Source organism: Canis lupus, chromosome 6 (assembly GCF_003254725.2).
Source record: "Canis lupus dingo isolate Sandy chromosome 6, ASM325472v2, whole genome shotgun sequence".
Taxonomy (NCBI): Eukaryota; Metazoa; Chordata; class Mammalia; order Carnivora; family Canidae; genus Canis; species Canis lupus.
In genome coordinates this window covers 67,452,384-67,479,867 of record NC_064248.1, presented here as the reverse complement: position 1 = coordinate 67,479,867, position 27,484 = coordinate 67,452,384, and the positions used below count along the sequence as shown (strand labels likewise).

At 35.6% G+C, this 27,484-nt stretch overlaps 1 long non-coding RNA gene across 1 annotated transcript; it reads right to left on the bottom strand.

Annotated features, from left to right (window-relative positions):
• Positions 1–27,484, bottom strand: LOC112643840 (uncharacterized). The gene is made up of 4 exons (XR_003125936.2): positions 27,400–27,484; positions 24,353–24,427; positions 2,304–2,410; positions 1–205 (listed from the first exon to the last, which is right to left on the bottom strand). It is a non-coding gene; the product is annotated as an uncharacterized LOC112643840 (long non-coding RNA).

The window sequence follows — 27,484 nt, the reverse complement described above, 5'->3', positions numbered from 1 at the left end:
GACAAACCATGACTGTGTTTTATTTGCTCTTCGGTAGGTAACAAAGATATGTATATCATCGCCTCGGAGATAGATTACATTCAAAATGGATGAACTATAATGTCAACACATTTTCTTGTTCAAAGCTTCTCGTTTTGAAGATTGCCTAGAAATCACAGGTTGGTCGGTTGATTGGTTTTCTCTCAGAAGAAACAGAGTAATCTTCCTTCAGCGTCCCGAAAGAAGTGAGAAAATTATAACTCAATGTTAAAATTAAGTCTGTCTCAAGCGAGGGAAGAGAACTAAGTCTGCATATCACTGGCATCTACAATTTCTAGTCAAAGGTGATTAATATAAATGGTCAAGAATCTTCGCCCCTGTAAAAGGTCACAGAATAAGCCCTCAGCCTTTGGCTGTGGGCAGAGAAGAGGCCTCGGAGATGTACTGTCTATGCAGGCACACCACCCTGAGTTTGGTTTTAATGCTCTCCTGTAAACATTTTGAAATTCTTAATAATTTATGAACAAGTAAACTTGCGTTTTTATTTTGTACTGGGCCCTGCAGATTATGTAGCCAGCTGGCTGTGGGTTGTGCTAGAAACTCATTGGCATCAGCTTGGGTTCTTCATTGCTTAGGAACCAAGATAATTCTAGCCTCAGCAAAGGACTAGAGTAGAAATGGTGTCTTTAATAACTGACTATTAATGATGTTGGTTTAGGAAGGGAATAAAAACCCAAGAAAGAGTTCTGCGCATTCTCTGTCTCTTGTTTTCTGAATCACAGTTCTCATTGAAATTAAAATAATCAAAAGGAGGTCTGGCTTTTCATAGTTAGCCGATTCTAAAACACCCTTTTCCTTGGCGGTGCAGCTTTTCTCTTGGAGTGTTTTCTTCTGCTTTCTCCGAAAAGAAGTGGATTTTCAGAGGAGGGACCCACCTGACCTTTCCAGCCCTGCCGCTGTGAATACATACTCTTTAGGAGCTTGGGCTCTAGATGCACAATGCTTTGGTTTTAAGCTTCCTTTGGAAATATTTTTTTTAAACAGGGTGGCCATGGGGAAGTTTCTCACATAATCTCTCCCTGAGCCTTCTCATTAGTAAAATAGGACTAATAGGAGGCCACAGGATAGATCTCACTTTTTGGTTTGAGGATTTAATGAGACACTGCAGGCCGACATCTCACAAGTTCTGGGCACATATTTGGTTATCAATACATGTAACAATTTTTGTGCCACCATTGAGTTCAGCTTCAATGTGAATCATTTATGTAGGAGGTGTCATACTGATAATTATCTTACTAATCAGCATTTTAATTTCTGCATTACAGCTAGCATTATATGTGTTGTACTCTAGTTCCTTTTATGAGGTGTTTTAAATAAAAGGCATTTCATAATAATTATTTTATATAGACAAATCTTTCCCTAGTAGTTCCCTTTTTTCAAAGTTCTACAATTTTCTTTTGCTTTTTCAAATAAAACATGTAAAGTGAAGCTAAAATATGAAAAAGTGTGCTTAATATTTTTGATATTCATAGCTTGAAACTAAATATAGTACCAGCTTCCATATATTAAATCAATCTACTAGTTACTTCTATGAATCATAAAAATACCATTTCACGAATTTTACTTTAGATCACAAAGAACTGATAATATTTTCCTTGCAAAATGAGATTTACATCCACTTTTCGGAGCAAATGAATATGGAAAATAGTGCGGGAGAGTGTGGTTGGCAGAGATTCATGGAGAGAAGCTATCCATTTTTTCTCAGGGCCCCAAAAGGGGAAATGTTAACAAGGAGCTATAAGGTAGCAGAGAAATCCTAATGAAGTTCATTTCCCACCAGTCAAAGAGATGAACATTTTAGAAGGCACAGCAATCGATCAGTAGGCTTATTAAATATTAACACATCTTTCTCACTTTCTTCATCAGAGTTTTTGCAAAGTAACTAAGAATGTGACTGCGTCAAAGACTCGAACTCTTTCAAGAAGCAGGTCAGACATCAGCAGTCATGGTTGATATTTTATTATAATATATGATGCATCACTTCAAGATACCAGCAATGTCATTGGCATAGCGCTCTGCGGGGTCACCATCTTCCCCATCTGAGGCCGCCGGGCGCTCTAGCACACGCACACCCACAGCCCCCACCAACACACTCCTTCATCGAAGCATTAGTCACTGTTAAGAATAAACACTTGCTGCAGGAGATGTGTATTGTTGACTGGGAACCTCCCAAGGCAGTGTTTGTGACAGCTGCTTTCAAGCTTCTTCTTGGACACTTGGCAATACCACCCTTCTGATTGAAATTGCAAAGTTACCTGACTTACCTCCTGGACATCTTAGGCAAGTAAAACACACAGTCTGGACAACAGCTTTCTGATGCTTTCGATAACAGTATCTTGCTTGATTTTCAAACGTTTTGGGGGAGCATCACCTATTTGCGATAAATTTGTCTTCAGAGTGTAAATTTTAACCAAATAAATTTCTTAAAATAGAGCAACAGATTTCTATGGGAGGCTAGAATACATCCTTAAATAGTCAGATAAAATTCTACCCTAGTGTCCTTAAATTCTCTTAGCTGAACAATAATTTGATAGTAATTTCAATAATTCTGTTACATTGCATCGTTAGATCATTGTGAGAAGTACAATTGGACATTGCGTCTAAATAAATATGTCATAAAATATTTGGTGCTATAAATCCTAATTATTTAGAAAACATTGTTTGTGCTGATGATTGGGTTTTCAAAATGCTGTTTTAGGGATAGATATTCACATTAGAATACTTTTTGTCACTCCCCACTTCTCAAAGGTCAAGTCCAGACATCTGGGGGTAGTGTCACAATCTGGCCCCTTTCTTCTTTATATTGATCCCCTTATGTCAATCAAACTGGTACACTTAATAGATTGGATTTATTTTGTCATTTTTCACCTCTATTATTTGGCTCATCTTACTTTCCTTGCTTATACTTCCCTTTCTCTTTTATGAAAGTCCACCCATCCTCATGCAGCATTATTGGGAGATTTCAATCTATAAGGCAGGATGGTTGGTGATTTCTCAGGGTCCTAGAATCCAGCCCCATATCTCTTCATGCTAAGTGGGGAGTCTGCTTTTCCCTTTCTCCTCTGCCTTTCCCCCCTGCTTGTGTGCTTGCTCTCTCTCTCTCTCTCTGCCTCTCAAAAAAAAATCTTTTAAAAAATTAAGAAACTGAAGATTGAATATATAAAATTGATTTCTGAAAGCACAGAGCTATGAGATGACAGAGACTAGATTTAAAACCTAAGTTCAGATTTTTTTATTATTTTACAGTTGTCTTCAAGCCACCTTAAATTCCATCTCCTCTATAAACCCTTCTCTACTAAACCTCAAGTAATTCCCAAACTCCTTAACAAAATTGTCTCTATAATTAACTGGCAACTGTGAGCGTGCAATATTTCCTCACTCTATGAGTGCCTCCTTCTCTATATGTAAAAAGTTCTGTTTTTTTTTTTTTTAACCTCCATAGTATTGTGTGAGGCTGATTTTTTAAAAATCTAAATAAGGATAAAACAGTAAATGGCGTTGTTTCAAGTTACAAAAATTTCATCACTTATTTAAGTCCTCTTCTGTTAAAATGCATAATATAGGAAGAGCTTTGCTTTCATGTGAGGATATGTAGGTACTCATAAATATATGCCTTTCCTTTCAGGACAAAAAAAGAAGCTTGATACTGAACCTCTGAGTATATATAATCATTAAATCCAGTTGATTGCATCAAATTGGTTGTGTAGAGTGGCCAGTGTGTACACAGGAACTGTTGAAGGACTGGTCAAGAGTGGGAGGGTGGGCTAGGAGAATAGATTGCACTTGAGAGAATGATAGTAGATCCCCAAAATTCTTGGTCTGAGTAGTGATGTATATATCAGACAGATTGCCAGTAAGAGCCAAACATGAATTGTTACTCGTCTGTTAAAAGTATTCTTTGTCAGTGAAAAGTAGGCCTCGGCTCAGCACTCAGGGCAACAGAGAAGGTGAGAGACATCCAGGTGAGTCTATAGAGCAAGGAGTATATTCAGACTCCAGCACTGGATTTAGCTCAGCAGCTTTTATCCGGTCTATGTAACTTCAGACACAGAGAAATACAAAAACTAGATGAGTAATGTGCAAAATTAAGCCAATCTCAGAAGTGTGATTTCACCAGGAGATTATACTTTCACATTAGTTCCTCTTTATCCCTTTAAAAAACAGCATGCTTAAAATTTCACACTGTAATATTTCTTGTTTGTTTTCATAATAGACCCTTAATAGAAACAAATGAAATATCCAAGAATATATTTCTCAGGGATGACTTTGAAAACTGGAAGAAGGTAATACAATGAATGTTTTCAGAATGAATGAATGATTGAATGTAACTAGCTTAAAAATTAGCAGTAGAAATTCTGTATTTCATCCCTTGGAGGTCATGATAACTTTTACAGTTCTTTTAAAATGAATTTAATTCAATTCAGAAATCGGTACCTTCCTGTTTGAAGCTATAGTAACAAGCGATTCTATAAATGGATGTTGGTGCCAGAGGAACCCCATCAACTCTAGGAATATTCAGATGATCTAAGTGAAAATCCTGTGGTTAATGAAAGGGATGGCTTCAAAAAATGAGCTACAGAAGGCAGGCAAATGTGACAAGACAGCTAGTATTAATAGTCACATCGCAGTGCTTGAGGAATAATAATATAAGGACGTTAACTTTGGCATTTGTGTGGTTATGGCCTGGCACTACCTCTCAGGTCCAGGCCTATATGTCAGTGAAGATAAGTACCAAGTAAAGTAGTTCAACTTATTTTAGAGATTCATTTAAAATATTTAAGTCTGAATTCCATCTGCAATTGGTATTAAACACATTTAATGCTGTCTGAGATCCATATGGTGAAAGCAAAGCATCGGTTAAAAAGAAGTAACTGGGAAGAGGGTAGGATTTGAGAAATGATGAAATCATAACCGTGGCAGCTGTGATGTTGGGGAAAGTAAACAAGATGTGAGAAGAAAGACCCGGGATAGAGTTCCAGATGCAACTGCCGCTAATTGGGGGCCATTGGAAACTTTAACTTTCCCGAATGTGAGTTCATTTATTAAATTAGGATAAAAATGCTAACAGCTAACTCAGCCTCTTTTTGATGTGAGGAACTAATAGATAGTATCTATGAAAGTTCTCTGTCATGGTTAGAGTGCATGAAAGTATTGGTTATATGTTCATACTTTATCATGAAAGACTGATGCCAAAGTAGATTATATGAATATCTTCTTCCCTTGTACCTGACCTGCTTCTTTTTATTAGATGACAAAATGAAAATTATTTTGTAGGCTGACAGGATTTGGAGAAACATTCTCTGCCCAAAGTGCCAGCAGTCGTTTGTTTGTTTATTTTTTCATTTATTGTGTTTCACATCTCCCTTTCCTCCACCTGTGAAACATAGAGCTCAATTCCAAATATCCTCAGTTGAGTCAACACATCCTATGATGGCATAAGAAATGATGGATGGCAAATTAATTTCCGAGATCAGGTTTGATAGGAAGGAGTTAAATAGTAAAACAAAACAAAACTTCAATATCTGAGGTGTAGGGTGGGTTGGGAGAGAAGCAGTATGAAAAGAGGTTGAATGAAAGCTCGGCAAAAATATGAAGCCACTTTAAGTAGAGTTCACCCTGTGGTCAAACATTGTTACAAACTCTTTGACAGATCAAAGAGAAAGTCTAGTTTCCTCAGTAAAAAGGAGTTTAAAGAGTTGAGGAAACAAAAATGGAACCTCAAAACACTTTAGTCAAGGCAGGAAACATGTGAACTAAATGACTGAGACACTCTTCCCGGGTTGGAAAGTTTAAAGAAGCCACGTTCGAGTCTAGATGAGCAAAAGGACAACACCGACACTGAAGAGTAAACATACCACAGTTAAGAGGGAAACTTTTACCACTGAGTGATGCTGGTGTCAAGAGTATGTTTAAGATTACCTCAGAGATCAAGGGTAGAAATTCCGTCTGGGCTAGTGGAGTCAGGAGAAAATCTCAGTGTGTGAGGGGAGAGATCAAAGTTAAAACCTCAAAGCTTCCCAGAAAACCACCGACAAACTAGCAGAGGTATGTTTCCAATGTACCCTGATGGTGTGTTTCCAGAGGCGACACAGTACATTGAGGTGCTACGTAGATAATCATTAGGACAAAGCCACTCTCCTGAATTATCACATCGTTCTCCAAAATTAGGGGGCAACGAAACCATGGAATAAAAGTGCATGATCCAGATAGCTTCAGCATTTACTCTTTATAGGGGTGTTTTCTATACTCTGATCCAATTTGTATGTACAAGACAGTAACTTCCACATGCGATAAAATCTAAGCAAACTGGATTTTAGGCTTAAGATGCAAAGAATTATTTTGAATATGTTTCCACTAAATATGTCGCAGTGAATATACATATGGATAGAGAGATCGTATGTTCAACCATTTAATACTAAATGCACAGAAATATGGAGTTGTTCTTACACTGTGCAATTTATAATCTGACTTGCTTTTCTCATGCGTGAGCACGTTTCTAGCTTATTTTATGTAGATACTTTTTTGATACCTTTTTTTTATAATTTTTAAATCTCATGTCTTCTATAACAGCAAACACTCATGAAAAATCAAATGCTACAGTTTGAGTCCTTCAAGGACATTATGGGACTGCTTAATATTCTAATCCTAATATTACCGATAGCATTAGTAAGTTTATAATTATTAATGATAATATTTTTTCAAGGAATCAGGAAAATGGTGCATAAAATTGCTCTAGATTATATTATTACCTCATCAATGTGAAAATTCTGCCAAATATGAAGGTACCAAGGATGCTAATAAAAACTTGACATGGTGCTTAGTATTCTAGTCCTTACACACTTTCATAATTTCTGAGAACATGTTTCATATGACTCCTAATAACATATAAAACATATAACCATTCATTCAAATAAAAATGATACATTTCCAGTATAGTGTACTTTTTGCTGGTCTCAGAACTGTTTTCTGGGTATTTTTCTCCTGTATGATCTTTCTTGAGCTTTCAACTGACTTGATCTCTGCTATACTTGCTCTGTTGACATCCCTGTACTCCTGGGAAAACTACTAGAAACATCTCTCCTTTTTGGCCTTTTGCCTCCAGAGCTCCTGAAATCTAATACTTCTCTGATTATTCCTACTAATTAATCCTGACTGGTTTTCCTCTTCTTCTACCTATCTTATCCTTTAAATTTACTTTGTTTGTTTGTTGTGTACATTCTTTATATATACATTCTTCCTGGGACATCCTAGCCTTCTGCCCCAAACAGTTTTTTTTTTTTAAACAATTTTATTTTGAAATTAGTAAATGTACATTTTTTTTAAATTTTTTATTTATTTATGATAGTCACACAGAGAGAGAGAGAGAGAGGCAGAGACATAGGCAGAGGGAGAAGCAGGCTCCATGCACCGGGAGCCCGATGTGGGATTTGATCCCGGGTCTCCAGGATCGCGCCCTGGGCCAAAGGCAGGCGCCAAACCGCTGCGCCACCCAGGGATCCCTGCCCCAAGCAGTTTATACCATTTATAAAGTTTATATCAATAACCTACTGGCTTCTAAAACTCTATATCTCAACCCTGACCATTCTTTTAAGTTCAAAAATTATATACTCAGCTAACTATGTGAGACCTCTCTGGTGACTAGATTCACTATGTCAAAAAATAAATCAATACACTGAATACCAATTTGATAACTTCTGCATGTTTATGATATTTTCCTTAAAAGCTACCACCATTCATATACATTTCATGCCAAGAAAACAAAACAAAAACAAAACAAAAACAAACAAAAAACCCAAAGCATCAACCAAACGAGCAAACAAAACCACATTTTTTTTTTATCCTAGATTTCCATTCCCCTCATCCTTCATTTCAAACTTCTAAATGGTTATCAGAGCTTGTGGATTCTAGCCCATAAATATTTCTAGAATTTGGCATCTGCTGTCCAATTACCCAGTGCCACTCTTAGACAAATCTCTCACCTGCCTTAAATATCTTGCATAGGCCATTACAAGTGGCCTCCTACCTAATTTTATATGAGTGTTTTTCTACATCGTAGCAAAGGTTATCTTCCTAAATTTATATGTTGGACCACATGATCTTTCTACTGAAAGACATAGTAGAGGTCGTGAGACTTGGTGTACCCAGAAGATAGAGACCAAAGGTTAATGCATATCAAGCAATCTTCGAAAATCCAGCTTTCCCCAGGTCTCTGACTGCATATCCTCCACTTCTCCATTACCAGTAGTCTCCATCCCCACTGACCTCCTTGCACTCCCTTTCTCATCATGCTCATTCACTGACCTATGCTTTTTTTTTTTTTTTATTTTGCCCTATGGTTTTACATGTAATTCTCTCAGTCCCGAATGCCCTTTCGTTTTTCCATCAGTTAAACCACTGCTTACCTTTTAAGTTGTCCACTTAGTGAAGTCATAGCTAACTCCCATGGACAGTTTGTGGTTTTCTTTTCCATGTTTCTACATTACTATTCCTTTCTCTCTTGAAAGACATCATCATTCCTTTACAATTGTCTCTATCTATCAGAGAGGCCTATTGTATTCAGCTCTTCACCTTCCATGGCTAAGCATTGAACAGTTTCTCTGAAGTTGCCATTATAAGTGTGAAAACTGAGATTTGAACCCTGGACTTCTGATCTGATTTCCAAACCCATTCCCATTAAAATGGGTTCCCACTCCTACTCAAGATTACCTTTTCCTTTTTGGCTGTACTGTTAGCGACCCAGTATTTTTATTCTCTGGCTGTGCTTGCTCCTTCATCAAGCAGATTTGACTTCTAATTCATCAGAATTGTGCTCAGTGACTTCATTGCAATGGCGATATTTTGGAAAAGGCAAAGTGGACACGATGACTTAAATCATTCTTCTTATGTAGATACCAGAATATGATTCACGCCATGCATTTGTGGTTACAGTGTGTGTGTATAGATTATTTTACACATTTTATTTATCCATATAATGGGTCATTTTGACCAGTTTGCTGAGGCACAAGCTCTTCTCTCCCTTACGTATGTACCTTCACCCATGATATGGGGTTGAATGCTCTTGTTAAGTAACTGGTTAATGTTGTGATTGTTAGCTATTAGAGAAGAGGGATATAGGGATGAATGGTAGGAATGAAGATGAAGGGAGAGAATATGATGATGTTTATGCTTTCCCTAGCCTCTTTATCTTGGTTTGAGTCATAATGGCTAGATAATACAACAGGGTGTGTATGTGTGTTATTAGTTTTGTTTGTTTTTTAACTGTGGGTTCAATTATACTTGTTTTATTTTTCAGGTATGAATTCAATTATACCTATAGAATGTTATACAAATATGAAGTTCTGAAAATATTTAAGTAAAATTTACCTATATAAGACCTTCTCATTACTAAAAAGTTTGAGTTGGAGTAGGTTTTAGCCGTACATGCCCATATGTATAGGAAAAATACATAAATAAGGACATAATGTATAATGTATAATAAGTAACATGATATAATCTGCTACATATTCCCTTGGGACTTATAAATATGTATGTATATTTACAATTTTTACCAAATTAAAGTTTAGAAATACATATTATGTTTAGAAAGAAGTGTGTAGATATATTGAATGGATTTTCATCTTTTATTTTATTAACATCGTGCTTTTTTTTTCTAAAAGATGGTATTTGAATCAAATGTATATGTAATGAAAGTGATTTCTTTAAATCCTCAGTTTTAATGTCCTCATCTCTAAAAGGAGAGTGGGACCATAAGATGCGAATCTCCAGTTTTTGAAGTTTCTTACTGAATAAGAAAGCTCTCAACAATTGCTAAGACAATGGAGGAAACAAGCAAACACGTATTTGTCCTTTAGAAACCTCTGTGACATTTGAGGAGCCCAAGGAGGGTTGCATATCTTGCTATATTTTCAATTACAAGAAGTGCAAATGCTTTCAGATTTGTTTTGGCATGACATACAATACATTTCTTTTACCAACTTTGACTACCCACTGAAGTCTAGACTCTCAAATTCTTCAACATTCATATTCACAGCCTGAGGAAAAACGCATGGGTAGAACAGGGAATGAACATATGGCATTTAATTATTAAATCGATACATGTGCCTGCCTTGCAGAAGCTAGGTACAATTTAAATCTGGTTAAAGGAAGCCAATCATCCATTTTCCGAATCTCTGAAAGCGTGCAATCTTGCCTTTTGCATTTGAAGTCTTTTGAAGGCTACAAGTTTAGTGTATAACTAATTAACTAACTAGAAATGAAAACATTTCATTTGTGTTGGACACGCTCTTTGCCCTTTTTCTTTCGAACTTTTCAAAAGTATTGTAGTATGACAGACATTTTCTTTTTACATAGTTACATAGAGATCTTATAGATTTTTGCATAAACTCCTGCAGGATGGGAGAAAAAAGTTAGTGGTTTTTCTTGTTCTTCAATGTGCAAAGTACCTGTTTTTGATTCTTCTCTGTTTCATTTTAAAAATATGAAAAATTTGTGATGAGTTGTTGTTGTTTTTGCTACCAGTAACAGCCAGACATGATGCTGTATATTATGCCTCCATTGCTTCATTTAATATTCAAGAAAACACTAAGAACTATGTATTATTATAGTACCTCTTTTGTGGGTGTGGAGAAATTATTAAAATAATTTTCTAAGGTTTCATATACTATAAATAGTGTTGCTGGACAATAAAAAGTTGGACATGAATGTTCATACACCATTATTCATTGTAGCTAAAATTTTTACTGACCTCAGAGCTCACTATCAGAATCACCAGGCACAAGGCTTGCTGTGCATCCAAAAATCCATATTTTGGTCTTTTCTCAGGCATGGTAAAATGGAAGGGGAACCTAATTTTCAATTGCAGCTGCAGTAGATGGAAGAAGTACTCTTAACACCATATTAAAGTCAGTTCAAGAAAACTATTCTTAGGGAATTTTTCCAGCATACTTATTTTCTTTAAATACCAGAATCACTCTTTACATGTGGCTAGCAGAATGTTCCTACTGTCCATGGTTTCAATAGTGGGGGGTATGCAAGTGAGCTGCAGCTGTGCTCAAAACTCTTATTCAATGTGTGTGGTTATTCCAAAGTTCCATAAAAGGCTACAAAAGAATGAATTCAGAGGAGTGTATTTCTTTTGGATTTTGATGAGAGTCCATTCCTTACTTCTCAAGGGCTAAACAGAATGGATTTCCCAGGTAGGATAATAGTGTCATTGGAAATGCTCATACAGTTTTTATCTCCCTTCGGGTTGACCAGAAACTATTCTGTGATATGGACAAATTTTATCTCAAAGCATATGTTTGCTCAGGAATGAGGAATGGATACATCATTAAGGGGATATCTTTCTCTTTAAGGTAAATGAGTGTAGAGAGTTTGACTTAATGTGATATAGACAATAAAATGCACTCATATTCTGAGTGGCTTTCTCAAAGAATTCCCAGGAGCTTTGCAAAAATTAAAAATTCTTAACAGCAACATCAAACATCAGTTACTTTGGTTTAGATTTTAAAACAGAAATTGATTTAACATTTTAGATCTCCAGTGGGGATTGCTTCTGCATTCATGAAAGCTGCTGTTAGAGGTAGATATGCCATATGACCAACAGCTGCTGATCTAGGCAAAGACTTTTATAGTTTCCAGGAAATCACAAAGATGCTTCCATAACAACTGTAGGCATTGACCAAGCCAATCTCTGTGAGCTGAAGATGGGAATTTAAATATATGGTTATTAGTGCAAAGGATAGTTCATGCAAGTGTTCTGGGACTGTCCTAATCCATCCTTGTTTTTGTCATTGCAACTATCCTATAGAGCCGCAAATACCCGGAGTACCTTGAAGATGATATGAAAAACAATGAAACAATATACCTGTTACAAATTCAACCTTCTGCTTATAATTTCAAGTATCACACCTGTACTAATCAGCTCACTGATATAGAGCCAGATACAATAAAATATTGCAGAGGTTAGTTCTAGTATTCCTAATTTCACAAAAATTACTGCACTTGACAGTTTGAGTAGTTTTTGCAAAACTACTAAAGCTTTTTTTTTTTCTTAAAAGGGCATAAAGAAAAATATGTCTGCATATATTTCTTTGTAAAAATAATAAATAAGAAAGAAGTCATTTAAGAAACTAGAATAGACAGAGAAAAGATAGAATAACCAAACAAAAAATAAATAGCAAATAGCTTATTATTCACATTTTAGTGAAATCAATCTCTTAAGTTATTAGGAAAAGAAGAAAAAATATATAAATGTGGAGGATCCACCATTAGGTGTTGGAATTGAGGCTATTGCTATATAATTAAATGATACCTATATACATCAATGTCTTTAATTCCAACATGCACTCATGTGTGCACGTGAACATGCACATATACAGGAAAGGAATAAGAAGACAGCAGAAATTTATAATATGTGGTGTAGACAGTGTCATATTATTTAGGCCTAATAATTCATATAGTAACTGATTGGATTGTAATTACCTGAGAAGAGTGATCTTAGTGATTCATAGCATAAAGTCCAAGATAAAATAGATAAAATAGGTGATTAGCCAATGCTTGTCGAATAAAAGAGGAATGATAATTGGTGCTTAAGTCCTTGAAAATTGGTTTTCTTTACCTAAGATAAAAATTTATTGGGATAAAATAGTATTTTCAATAAATGGTACTGGGACAACTGTATATGTATATGAAAAAGAATTAAGTTGTATACTTACCTCACATTATATTAAAAAAACTCAAAATAGGTCAAAGACCTATATGTAAGAGCTAAAAGTATAAAACTCTTAAAACAAAACATAGGTATAATTCTTTATGACCTTGAATTCAGCAATGAATTTTTAGATATGACACCAAAAGGACAAATAACACAAGAAAAATACAGGTAAATTGAACTTCACCAAAATTAAAATGGTGTGTCTTTCAAAGGACACCATCAAGAAAGTGAAAAAGCAATCTACAGCATGGGAGAGAAATATTTTAAATATAATATCTGATAAGAAACCTAGAATATATAAAGAAGAATTGCAACTCAATGATAAAAAACAGATTTTTTTATCATTGAGTTAAAAAACACATTTTTTTAAAAAGGGAAGGCATCCTAATAGACATTTCTCAAAAAAAGTGTGCAAATGTGCAATGAAAATACATAAAGTTGCCTGTCATTCGCCTTAAGGAAAATGCAAATTCCAACCACAATCAGATGCCACTTTATAATCATTAGGATAATGAATATAAAAAAGACAAATAATAACAAGTGTTATCAAAGACATGAAGAAATTCTAGTACTCATATACTATCGGTGGGAATGTAAAATGGTGCAGCTACTTTAGAAAACAATCTACAAATTCCTCATAAGATTAAACATATAACCCAGCAATTGTGTTCCAAGGCATATACACGGGAATGAAAACATGTGTTTACACAAAAACTTGGGCATGAATGTTCTAGCACCAGTATTCACAGTAGCCAAAAAAGTAGCAGAAACTGAAATGTCTATCAACTAATGAATGGACTTATACAATGTGCTGTCTCCTCCCAATTGAGTATTATTTGGAAATAAAAAGGAATAAAGTATTGACACATGTTTCAACATGAATGAAATTTTTCCTTTAAGTTTTTATTTGTTTATTTGAGAGAGAAGGAGAGAGAGCACAGAGGGAGAGGGAGATACAGACCCCCTCCCGGGCAGGGAGCCTGATGCAGAGCTCCATCCCAGAACCCTGAGATCATGACTCAAGCCAAAGGCAGATGCTTAACCAGCTGAGCCACCCAGGTGCCCCAACATCAATAAATCTTAAAAAAACATTATGGTAGGTGAAGAAAGCCATCATCAAAGACTGGACGTTGTATGATTCTATGTGTAAGAAATGTCCAGAGTATCCAAATCCATAGAAACAGAGAGTAAATTGGTGTTTGCCTGAAACTGAGGACAGCGTGCCTGCTAAAAGGTATGGGAGTTTCTTTTGGGGTGATTAAAACATTTTAAATTGAGTATGGTGAAGGTTGTACAACTGAATATACTAAAAGCTATTGAATTGCACACCTCGAATGCATGGTATGCGAATTATATCTCAATTATGCTGTTATAATATAGACCAATATAAATAAGTGTTGCAGACATTTCCCATGGACAGTTTGAAATAGTCTCCTTGGTATGAGGAAAGCAAAACCAGATGCAAAGTATGAAAAAAATTATCAAAAGGTATTATTCTAGAAATAGAAATGTCATCACTACTGAATTGCTCCAGGAAAGGTTTTTACAATTATCAAAAATAAACATACTCTCACCTGTTGATCAATCCCTCCTCATTAGGCAGGTTTGTAATTTAAAAAAAAGCAAAAATGATAACAAGTAAAACCAAAAAAAAAAAAAAAAAAGGTTTGTACTGACATTGATCAACCTCAGCTAGTGTTTCATAAATTTCTCATTGTTAAGAAGACTCAAAAATATTTATTACTACCTGTAGAAAAACAATTCAAACAGCATGGTCTTCTGTCTATATCATAAGAGTCATATGAACATGCAAAACACAGCATTCTGGAAAAAGTGATGGAATCCAGGGGTCAAAGAGCATAACCATTAAACAGATAAGATGATATAAATTGGATGAAGCTATAGGAAATACAAAAGCAATAATTAGAGAAGTTAGTCATATAGTACCACCACCCCCAGCCAAAAAAAAAAAAAAAGTCTAGCTGCTACTGGCAAGCTATAAAATACAATGAAGAAACATATTTTCCACCATACTTATATGCATGAGAGACAATAACAGTCTCCCATCTGTGGTGTGTTATGTCATATTGCAGTGTCGTAGTTATTCTGGATTTGGAGAGGGCTCCCTCAGCGTCTGCAACCTGCCCCACAGCACATTCTCCTGAGGTAGAAGAAGTGCATGAGAACCCGACTCGCATTCTCTCTCTCAGACACCTAGCTACTGAAAAAAGAAACAGCACACTGAAAAGTCCCATCTCTACAGAGATGTTCGTAAGGTAGTAAAGGACCACTAGAATCACAGGATACAGTTGTGTAACCATAAAACACAGTATGTCATAGATTTTAATATATTGATGGCATCTGACAACTGTGGACATTTCAACAATCTTCAAAGCCTCCCCAGGTCTCTTATTAGATTTGCTCTCAAGCTAGAGAGCAAAGCTGAGCATTTTACAGACCAAACGAGGAAGGCTTCAACAGGTTAAATTATGCTTCCGATGCTGAAGAAGGAGTTACACATGCATGCGGAAGGATGCGGGTGGGAAGACAAAGTCAGAGAGGGAAATGGAAAGAAGTAGCATGTTCCTGCAGCTTAAACTCTGCATCAGGACAAACAGGAATCTAACTAGAATCTTGTTCTAGTTCAAGTGTGTGGGTAGCCAATATCATTATATATATATATAAAAATTATATATATATATAAAAATTATATATATATAAATAAAAATATATAAATAAAATATAAAAATATAATATATAAAAATATAAAATATATATAAAAATAAAAAATATATAAAAATATATATAATCCATTGTGTAATAAAAGAACAATCCTTATATGCCTCCCAGTTCCAAGTGTACATTTTGCAACTCCATCACTAACCCCCCAGTCCAAGGCACCAGCCGTCATCCCTTCTGACCAGAGCCTCCTAGAGCTCTTTCCCTCACTCACACTGCCTCTCCTCTCAGGCGATCCCATACAGCAGTCGTTCCTTCAGCTTATCAGTCATCTGACATCATTGTTCGAATCATCAGATGTCTTCCAATCTCAGAATCAACTCCCTCTCCAGCCACACTGGCACTGGCCTCTTCCATGTTTCCCCAGTAGATCAAGGATACTCCTCCTTAGGACCTTTATAATGACTATTCTTTCTACCAAGAATTTTCTCCCTTCTCATACCCACATGGGTTTCTCCCTCACGCTGTCCCAAATGCTTTCCTGAGCACCCTACCTAAACACCAGGTAAACAAAAACAACGCTCCGGATCTTTCCTTACTATGCCTTTATATTTTTTAAAGATTTTCTCTATTTATTTTAGAGAGAGAGCGAACATGTGAATTGGGAGGGGGGTGGGCAGAGGGAGAGAGACAGAGATAATCCCATGGAGACTAAGCGCTCATTGCAGAGTTTGCCGTGGGGCTCAATCTCATAACCCTGAGATCATGACCTGAGTTGAAATCAAGAGTCCAAAGTCCAACCAACTGAGCCACCCAGGCACCCCTACTCCTCCTTTATTTATGTTACACATAAGCACCTGAAATAATGCATAATGTATATAATAAGTATCAATCTCTGCCCCCAATATAACCTCTATGCAGGGGAGGCCTTGGTCCCTTTTATTTGCTGCTTTATCCTCAACCCCTATTTTGCTTGAAATAAAGAAGACATTCAGTGAGTATATCTTTATTGAGATATAATTGAGATATAACATTATATTAACTTCAGGTGTACAACATAATGATTTAGTATTTGTGCATATTATAAAATGATCACCGTGATAAATTACCAGACATAGTTACAATGTGTTTTCTTGTGGTGAGAACTTTTAAGATCTACTCTCTTAGCAACATGAAGGTATGCCAAACAGTATTCACTTCCATCACTACACTATGCATCATATTTCATGATTTATTCATGTCCTAACTGGAAGTTTGTACCTTTTACCACCTTCCTCCATTTCCTTTACCCCTCAAACCCTACCCCTGGCCACTACTAATCTATCTGTTCTCTGTGTCCATGAGCTTTTTTTATTTTTTAATATTTTATCTATCTATCTATCTATCTATCTATCTATCTATCTATCTATCATCTATCTGTTTAGAAGGCACACATGGGGCAGGGAGGGGGAATCTCAAGCAGACTCCCCGCTGAATGTGAAACCCAAGGTGGGATTCGATATCAAGACCCTGAAATCATGACCTGAGCTGAAATCAAGCCTAAGATACTTAACTGACTTAGCCACTTAGGTGGCCCCCTTTTTTTTTTCTTTTTTGTCTACTCCATATATAAGTGAGACCATACAGTATTTGTCTTTCTCTGCATATTTGTCTTTCTCTGACTTATGTCACTTAACAAAATGCCTTCCGGGTCCATCTGTGTCATAGGAAATGGCAAGTTTCCCTACTTTTTTATAGCTACTCATATTCTGTTGTAAAAAACATATAAATGGACTTTTGATTGATCGAAATAACACTAAACCAAATAATAGCAGTAGTTATATCTATGATTCTCTTCCCAAAAACACTCATTAGAAGATATATTTAGTCTCATTTTGTAGGTAGACAGATTGAGGCTCAGAAAAGTTAAGTTTCATGATCAACAACCTATAGTCAACATGTTAGAGAGCTCAGTTTTTATTCAGATTTGAATCCAATATCCCGGTCATCTGCTTGGTTTCAGGTTTGTTCACTGAGTCCTGTGGTTCCTCAGCAGTTCCCTATAGGCTGCCCTCATCATGAAGGGAAAGTTGGGGCTCCAGGTCCCATATCCCCCATTTCGATCAAGTATCTGCATATTGGGGCTTCCTGTAAGATTTCATTTGAAGAACTTTCAAAGATGCTTTGTTTCTAAGAACCACTGAAAGAGTCCACGCTGTATATTTCATTACCCAGTGAATGGTATCTAAATATGTATGAATGAGTGATTTATTAGACAGTTGTTTCTAAAATCTATGATGAGATAAAAAAATATATTTTTAAATTTTTTTAGCAGACTTTTGTTTTGCAAAACTCTCCACTCAGTGCTATGAAATGTGTAAAGTCGAACAAAAAGCACCGCTTTCCTCGAGCACTTATATACAAAATACAAATGGAAAATAAAATATTAGATATTGGGGTGCCTGTGTGGCTCAGTCAACTAAACATCTGTCTTCTGCTCAGGTCATGATGTCAGGGTCTGGGACTGAGTCTCACATTGGGGTCCCTGCTGGGCAAGAAGTCTGCTTTTCCCTCTCCCTCAGCCCCTCCCCCTGGGGTCATGTGATCTCTCTCTTTCTCAAATAAATGAATTTAAACAAATTGTTAGATATAATGTTTACATTTTGTGATACATTTCAGAACAATTTAACTTGAATGAGGAAATCTTAACACCTTAGAGCACAACCTAAAAGTCAGAAGAATATTTAGAGGCTTTCAAAGCTGAAATATCTTATGTATAATCAGTGTATGACAGCTTTTATATTTGAAGGTCTGCATTTTGCCACTTAGGGCCTACTGATCTGTACTTCACACATACTCGTAACAAGCCTGGGGCCTTTTTTCCCTTTCCTTCCTTGCTTTCTTTCTACTTTACTTTCTTCTTTCTTTCTTTCTTTTCTTCTTTTCCTTCCTTTCTCCCTTCCTTATCTTTACAGTTTTCAGTATATTAGAAAGAAAATTAAAATTGAAAAGAAGACTGCTAAATTAAGTTTTTCATACAAGTGACATCTGAAAGCTGATTACCTGATAGTGAGAAAATTGAAAAAAAAAAAACTTGAAAAACTAGCATAAATACCATAAAACCAGTTGCCATGAGTCATTTCAGTGGTAATACACATACATATATTCCCTTGGAGATCGGGAGTCAACAGTTAAAATAACGAGTGTTACTAGGTATTGGAACTTAAATGAGAAATCTCAATATGTAACAAATTTCTTTACAAAACCCTACCCTTTTTCTTACAAATATGATAACTGACATCTCATAGTTTCATGGGCACATGTGACTGTATAGATTCAACTAACAAATGAAACCCTCCAATGAAAATATTTCAAACGAATCAAATATTTTATTATATAGTGATAAAATATATAGCACCCCACTATAATTCTTTAATTCATTATTTTATTGCCTTTATTTTCATGTTTACTGGGTAACACTTTAAAATAATGGCCCAGTTAAGGTAATTAATGTTGAATTGCAGTGGAAATCCAATTGAATTACTTGTGACATTCACATTAATACTAAATGAGTTCACTGTGATTAATGCTGTTAAATAGATACCAGAGGAATTAATATTGATTAGGCAATTATTTTAAAGTGTTACTGTTTATTGCAATTTATACCAACTTCATTTTTTTGTTTTTTGTTTTTTTTTTAGTAAACCTTTCTTTATTGGCAGCCATGTAATCACCCAGGGAGCCTGAATTGGGAGCACAAAGTTGTGTTTTGTTTTGTTTTCTTGAATTTAAAATGGCAAAATGTGAAATCTCCTTTTATGTTACCCTCCTTTGTAGTGGCTTCCAACATCCTAAGGCTTTCAGCCATTTTTGAACCTTTGCCTCAAACTCATCCCACACTCATTGAGTGTGCCCCTACCTGCCATGTGGTGCTCAAGTTGTGCCTGTCCTCAGAACGGTCTCAGGTCTTATCACCTTCGTGATACCTTCTCTAACTACTCTGATAAACTTAGCATCTGTGCAGTACAAGAGCCAGAGCACTTCTACATAACTGGAGATTTAAGATTTGATCATCTAATCACTGCTCACATTTTCACATGTACGTATAAAAATATATCAAATATATCGCAGAAATATTCTCACGAACAGGAATATTCACATAGCATGGCATACTTACATACTAATTATTAGGTCTGTGATTACATTACGTGGGTACTTCTCTATCAGTCCTCTTAGTGGAAAATAATGATAATTATTTATGTGCTTATCATACACTTGAATGGGACTTTTCATGAGAGTGCAGATTTATAAACAACGTAAGCCCTCGTTCTTGATCTCTGAATGGAAAACTTGGAGGCCCAAAGCATATCTTTGTACTTTGTTTTGTGTGAATGTACATTAAGGAATGTTCTCAGTTTCTTACAAAAGCATTCTTTTCAGATATTTTGGAAAAGAAAATAAGAAAATAAATTACTGAGAATGCAACTGTAAAAAAATGGGACATTTTCATTCAGAAACAGTTGGTTCTTACATGATAGCAGAAATTCCTCTTTTTAGCAATACTTGTGAGTGAATTCTCTGTACGGGATGAGATTAAAGAAATGTTGCTTCAACAGCAGAAGGAGAACATTTAGAAGAGATCTACCTTCTGTATCAGTCAAGGTTCTCTAGAGAAACAAAACCAACTTTATACCAGATATGTAGAGAGAGACAACAAGAGAAAGAGAGATCAAGAGTGAGGAGATAGATACAGAAAAAGAGACAGAGAGACAGAGATGATTCATTTTAAGGAATTGACTCTTGTGATTATGGGGACTGAGAAGTCTTAAATTTTCCAAGGAACTTCTTTTTTTGTTCTTAAGACCTTCAACTGATTATATGAGGCCCACCTATATTACCAGCACAATGTCCTTTACTCAAAGTCAATTGATTGTAGATCCTAACCATATCTCCAGATCTTCATTAAACTTTCACAGCAAAATGTTGATTAGTGTTTTATTGAACGACTGCGTCCCATAGCCTAGCCAAGTTCACACGTATAACTAACCAGTAAGACCCTTTATTCTTTATTCTTTTCTTTCCTTCCTTTTTTCCCCTTTATTTCCCTAATATAATTAATGCCCTTACGCCCTTTTTTCCAATTCCTTTTTTTATTTTTCTAAATCTCAGTCATGGCATCTTTGCTTTTTGTCAATTGGGGTATTTTTATTAGCACAGATAGAGTTATGTGTCTGTCTTTCTTAATATCCTCCTTTCTTCCTACATTAAGAAATAATATTTCTTGATATTTCTGTTGTAAGTAGTCCTATCAATCATTACAGTCACTAAAAAGAAAAGAGAAGCTACTCTTTAACTTCTACCTTTTTTTTAAGGATTTTATTTATTTATTCATGAGACACACACACACACACACAGAGGCAGAGACACAGGCAGAGGGAGAAGCAGGCTCCACGAGGGAGCCTGACATGGGACTCGATCCCGGGTCTCCAGGATCTCGCCCTGGGCTGAAGGCAGCGCTAAACCACTGAGCCACCCAGGCTGCCCTCTTTCTATCTTTAACATCATGAGAACTACTGATGATAAAGAAGGATAGACAAAGTGGTGAATCATTTGTATTAGAAACAAAATAAAAGATATCTGATATTATGAACATGAAAATAGTTTTTGATGCCTAAGATAATTAATACCAACAATTAATTGCTTCCCTTTAAATCATATTTTGGGACTTAGACATTTTCTAATAAAAGCTTGTGAGCAGAGCACTTTGCTTATTAAAATATATTCTCAGGTCATGCTTCAAATAAAGATTGATTTGCATTTTTTATTGATTCTCTTTTTCTCCCAGCTTTAATAGTTTTGCTGAAATTAAGTATGTTTCCCAACTGCAGAGAGTTGCTCTGAAAAATTTTGATATACTCTACTGTTCTCAAAGGAAAAAAATCCAATCATTCACACAAATGCTCTCTGTTTATGTCCATGTAAAATTCCTCAATCTAACTTCAAGAAATGCTTAATGTATTTCCATAGGTACCATGGTTTATTGCATTTTTCTAGCCAGGAGTATATTTAAACTGAGAGTACTTTGTCTTGTTGTCACAACAGAAAACTCTTATTTCCCTTGTCTTTGCATGATCGTGATGCAGTGAAGAAAAAGATTAGAAAAAAGAGTGCTGTAAGTGGCAAAACCCAAAAGGGAATGCCTCCTGGCCTCACACAATAATAGAAATACCCACAGAAAAAGACCATTCAAAGATTACACTCAATTTCCGGCTAATCAAAATAACCAGCAATGGAATGTGGAGACATTTGTAATACATCTTTAGGATTTGGATTATGTCATAAGTAGTAGTTATAAAACATATAAAATCAATATCAGTCTGGTCCACAAGAGAAAAATATTTACAACTTTTAAAAAAAGAATAAACTGAAGAACACTGAAGCAAATCTGCTCCCTTCGAAAGTAGGATTCTTATCTCCAAAGCATAACTGCTTTTGCTACAAATCGTATAATATCTTCCACCGCACATGTGCAATAACTGATCTTAAAAGATACATAGCATTATGTGGCTGAGTATCTCTGGAAAAAATCCAGCTCTTAAAGTTGAAATGTAGTTTGAGGCTTATCAGGTGATATTTATGGCATATCTTGTTAGAGGAGAATTATCATTGCTTCCATTAGTGATTAGTGCACCAGAAGCTAAACCTTTTATGCCTTAAAGAATTCATTCTGTTACCATTAGCTTATTATTATTTCATTCTTTTATTTTAGTATTATCAGTACACTGACTGCTTTCACTTCATCAAGTTAATGCACTAGCTGCTATTGCTAAAATATCCCCCATTATTGCTTAGATTAGACTTTTCCCTAAAACAGCTTGGTGAGTGAGTGGAAAAGAAAGTTCCTCTTCATTCACTCACTACTCTTTTCTTAAAAATAAGTGAATGAGAATTTGCACCTTGTGTTTATTTCTTGTGTAAGTAGGCAAAGCCAAGCTTTATACAATGTCTATAATATTGCTGATGCCACCTTTATCGCCTTTGCCAAATCCATTTTTTGGGTGGAGGTGAGGGGTTGCAGATCTTTGTGCCACTTGTGTATAAAAGGTGGTCTCTGCCATCATGTGCAGTTCTTCAAGAGTTCCTTCACATACGTGGTAAGATTTGTATTCTTCAGACAAACTTGGCTTTCAGTCTCACTTGGAAACACTTTGTTCTGGAGTATTTGATCTCGTTATTAATGAGTTTTAGTCTTTAAAAATTGCATTATTAGAGTTAAATAGCCAGTCTGCGCCCAGGGTGATAAGTACCATCATCCTCAAAACAACTATTGCATGAAATTTGTGATGTTGTGAATTCATCTTGTAGGAGGATATTATTACTGATATTTCCAGTCTATTATTTCTTTGGATAGATGTAAAAAAATGGATTTTAAACACTTACTTGTGCTTCATATATAGTGTAGTGATATTTTAAAAATATAACCCACTTTCTAAAAATTTACAGTTATTGACATGGATTATACATATTCCAATTTTCTCAAGTGGAATCCATTCTCGTGAACATAGTTTATGACGGTCTACCGCGGTCTGGGCCCTGCCTCTACGTTATCTCTGCTCTTCCCTTCATTCGGTATCCCTTACTCTGCTGTTGTCTAGCCACGTGGAAGACAGCAGAAGTTCCAAGTCTCATGGTTTTCTTGGTCTCTGTGTGTATCGTGCTTTCTGCTGTTAGACTAGTTAAACAAGGAAGACTGTAAGCATCTCAAGGATGAGATAGCAAAAACTAGGGACAGCCAATCACAAACAGCCAGCTAAGTTTTCTCAAATAGGCCAGAGCTTAAGCTATAGCCAATCAAATAATTTCCTTGGTTGGCCTCCATGTCTTCACCCTAAAAGTCTTGCCCCCAGTTCCTATCCGTGGAGCTCTGCTAACCACTTCCAGGTTTGGCACTGTCTGATTTGAGTCGATTTTTACTCAAACTTTAAAAATATTGAAAATGTTCCAGCTTATCTTTTAAAACCACCTCTGACATTCTTTTCCCTCTTCTTTGGCTGGTTAATTCCTTTTCATTCTTAGGAATAAGCATAGAAATAACTCCTCCGAAGAATGTTCTTTGTCCTCCCAAGACTGATTTCTTTGTATCACCTCAATTTTCTCTGAGTACTTTGTATTCCGCTGTGTTATGGCACTTATCACATGAAATTGGAACTCCCTGTTCTTGAGTTCTGTCCTTCTTGTTCAATACTCGATATTTAGCCCATTGCATATGACCTAGCATTGTAGATAGGAAATCATTATTGATTGATTGAATGAATGAATGAATGGTTTTTGCTTTACAGTGAAATATATGCCTTACATATGAGCAGATAGTGGTTTTTCTGCTCTATATTTATAATAAAAATAATGTCTTATTCTCATTTTTCATCCAGCTCTTTTATTTTGATGTGTTATCTAAAAGTGTTTTGGAGCCATGACTGTGGGCGGTCTCTCTTTAGACTATGCTGACCACTGATTAAACAATGCACTTAATGAAATGTGTTTAGAAAAACATAGCAATATTTTTGGTAAGGTTTTTCTTCTCATCTTTTATCCAATTAATGAAGCATTTGTATCCATGAGTACCCCTGCTGTTAAGTGGTTAGCTTTCTCCTTTAGCTTTAATTAAGTGTCTTCAGTTAAAGGAGACCTTTTTTTTTTTATTATTTGTTTTTAATCACAAACAAGTGAAAAATATCCATATTCCCTTGAGGTATTTTCTCAAGTTTTCCAACTATATTTAAACAAAACAGGTAGTGGAAGCCTTGCTATCACTTTCGCAGATTTGACCTGTTAGAATATTTGCTGGGATATTTGGTCACGATTCATCTAGAACTCCCTAACTATAAAAGTAGAGGATTTTGCCTCAAAATATTTATTGCAGAAAATGAAACTGCTACTCACCTTGTGTTTGAGCTAAAATACCATTAGCAGAAGTGAATCTGTGGAAGAGGTGCTTCTAATTCGATGGAAAGCAATCTAAAAAGAGTTTTATAAACAATTTCTGAGAGTAAGTTGCCTTGTATTGCTTAGTTTCATATGTTTTCTGTTCTTTATAAACATGGGGATTCTATAGTTCTTTCTTTCAAGAAAAAAAATAAAATACTGTGTTATTGTCCTATTGTTAGCAAACTCTGGAACTTTGTGATCCTTTCATAGAAGTGAAACAAAATGGACAGTATCAAGTATTAAAATGAACAACATTGTCTATTTACTCTGCATCCTGACACTATTCAGGTAGAATGAAAAACTTGAACGTTGAATTTTAAGATCACTAACGATCATATGTGGTATTGAAATAATGAATTAGTTTTAGGTTTTTTTTTTTTAAATATATAGCTTTAAGTGAAATCATAATCAAGTTTTAATTATACATTTCCCTTGGATGTGCCCAATGCATATTCAAATCATATAAAATTATACAACAAAATGTTTAAGACAAATTTGGCTATAACTTTAGATGAAAATAAATGAAAACTACCCAGATGTGGCTTCTAAATAGTCCATGTGTTCTCTGTTCTAGCAGTGCCAATATCGTTTAGGAATTTATAATAACATATTCCTTAAATGAAATACTTCATGTTGTAAATCACTAATCTAAAATTCATTATTCTACACTCAGATGCATATTTGGATCATTTATGACTGATCTCTTCTGAGAAGCTGTTGTATATGTTGATAATCTGTGTACTTCAGATACCATTTTTATAATGTTCTCTTCCTTTCTCTGCCAACTGTCTTGAAATATTGGTTTATGTTTGCTTTCTAGATTTTCTTAGTACTCTCTTCTCATTATTGGATCTAATTTTATGGGTTTTGTTCTTCATTTTGAACGTTTCTGGGTATTTGGATCCTTGGATCACCCATCTCCGTGAACTTCTCCCTTGATTCAATAACACTTCTCTTAAAACAAAACAAAACAAAACAAATTAAAATACTATTCTTTCATGAGTTTCTTATTCTGCTTCACTGACATTTCTGTTCATGTTTTCCTGAATCATCAGGATTCCTAGAGGCTTTATTCTACTCTGTTCCACACACTTCCTCTCTTCTCATGGCTTCAGTTTCTTTCTACAACAGATATATCTTCTACTGATGTCACTTTTTCAGTTTTTTTTTTCTTGTGAGTTATACAAATGAATTGCACATGCTTGCTTGTAATCTCCCTGTAAATTAGCATATTCTTATTATACCTCTTTCCCTCTTTGTACCAAAAGATTCCTATCATCTTCACCAGTAAAATTACCAAACTATCTCCTCAGTCTCCTGGTTTAGAAACTTCCAAGTTGTTTCTTTCCATCTTCACTTTCACGATAAATTCTTCATTTTGTCAATTAGTCTTTGTTGGTTATCCTTTTTTTTTTAATTTCCATTTACTCTTACATATTTTCATCTTTTGTCTATTGAACTATAGCTGCAGACTCTTAAATATTATACAAGTTACACAGGGATCCACTCCTCAGAGAATCCTCCTTGCTGTCATTAGCTATCATTCTAAAATACTAGTTTGGTCATATCATCCAACTAGCCCTCCAAAAATATTCCCTAGTGCCATATCACCCACCCACCCCCAAATGTCCACACTGCATAGTGAGGGCTGATAAAACCTGGCTCCAATCTTCTGTTTCATATTTATCTTCCCGTTACTTTAGTCATATAAAACTTCCTAAATTTCCTATATTTGTTATTCTTTTGTTCATTGCACTTCTTGAATCTGGAATTTAGTTACCTTCTTCATTGCTTATCACCTAATCTCTCATACAAACTCCTATGTGTCTGTTTTCAAGAAGCTTTCCTCAAACCTTATTCTCTCCTCTCCAGTTAATTTCTAAAGTCAGAATTAACCTTTCCTTTCTATGTATGAATGAAGAATGTTCCTTAAGCCCCCCCTTTTAGATTTAATTTCATCTTGAGTTACACTATAGTGAACTGTTTACATGTCTGTCACCAGAACTAGATATTAATACTACTCATGTGTAAGCTTCACAGAACTTGCTGAATACATGAGCCAATTATCATGAAATATTCAAATTAGAATTACAAACATTTTTCTTCTTTGCTCCTTACTCCCTTCTTTACATCACTGAATTACACTATTCACTATTACATTTATCATGAAATTCCAATGTGGCCTTCACAGTTACAAAACACACTTTAGAATAGTCCAGTCTCCTCTAACTATTTATAATAAAACCGTTTGGTTATTCTACAAGAGACCTCTAGAGAGAATTTCATGAGTTATTCATGGGTCTGAAAACCATGTGACTTTAAAGTCAATTGAATGAAAGGGTTGTGGATTCTGCTGACTTATTTCATTTGGACTAGACCACCATTTAGTTGAATAAATCCACTGAACCATGCCAGCTGGCAGAAACAGGGCCTGAAAAATGTCAGACAGGTTGTCCAGGCTGTATCATCACTCTTGGATTCAGAAAAGAACTGAAGTTTCAGAACAGCTTTAGTGTGCTGAACAGGAACTGACCCAGAGACTGTACCACAAAGACTTGGGGAGGCAAAAAAGCCCAGAGGGAAGTCGAGAACACTTGCCATGTTTGACGCCAATCTGAGGGCCATAACACTAATCTCAGAGTCCATGCTAATACTTATGAGTCATGAAGGTGTCATAGACTTAGACCTCTTCTCTCTATACATTACATTTTTGCCTGCAACCCTTAAAAGTTTGTTTTGTTATTTGTTAGCATTTAACAAACTGGTAATAGATAATTTAAAATCAATTAGTCATCACTAAAAAAATTAGTGACAAAGCAAAACAACTTTTTCTAAAAAAATATCCCTCGTGATTCTTTGGTTTGACATGAACCAGCTGTGTGATTATACTGGTTTATGTGGAGTCAACTGAGACTCCAATTATTAGGAGGCTGGTTTGGTGTATTCAACAGAGCTCAGTCTCATGACTGATGGTTGATGCCCACACTCTGTTTGGAGCTCACCTAGGAATATCAAGAAGAGTGCCTCAGTCCCCAGTCACGTGGCCTTCACACAGAATGAGGCCTTCTCACAACATGCCATTTGGTT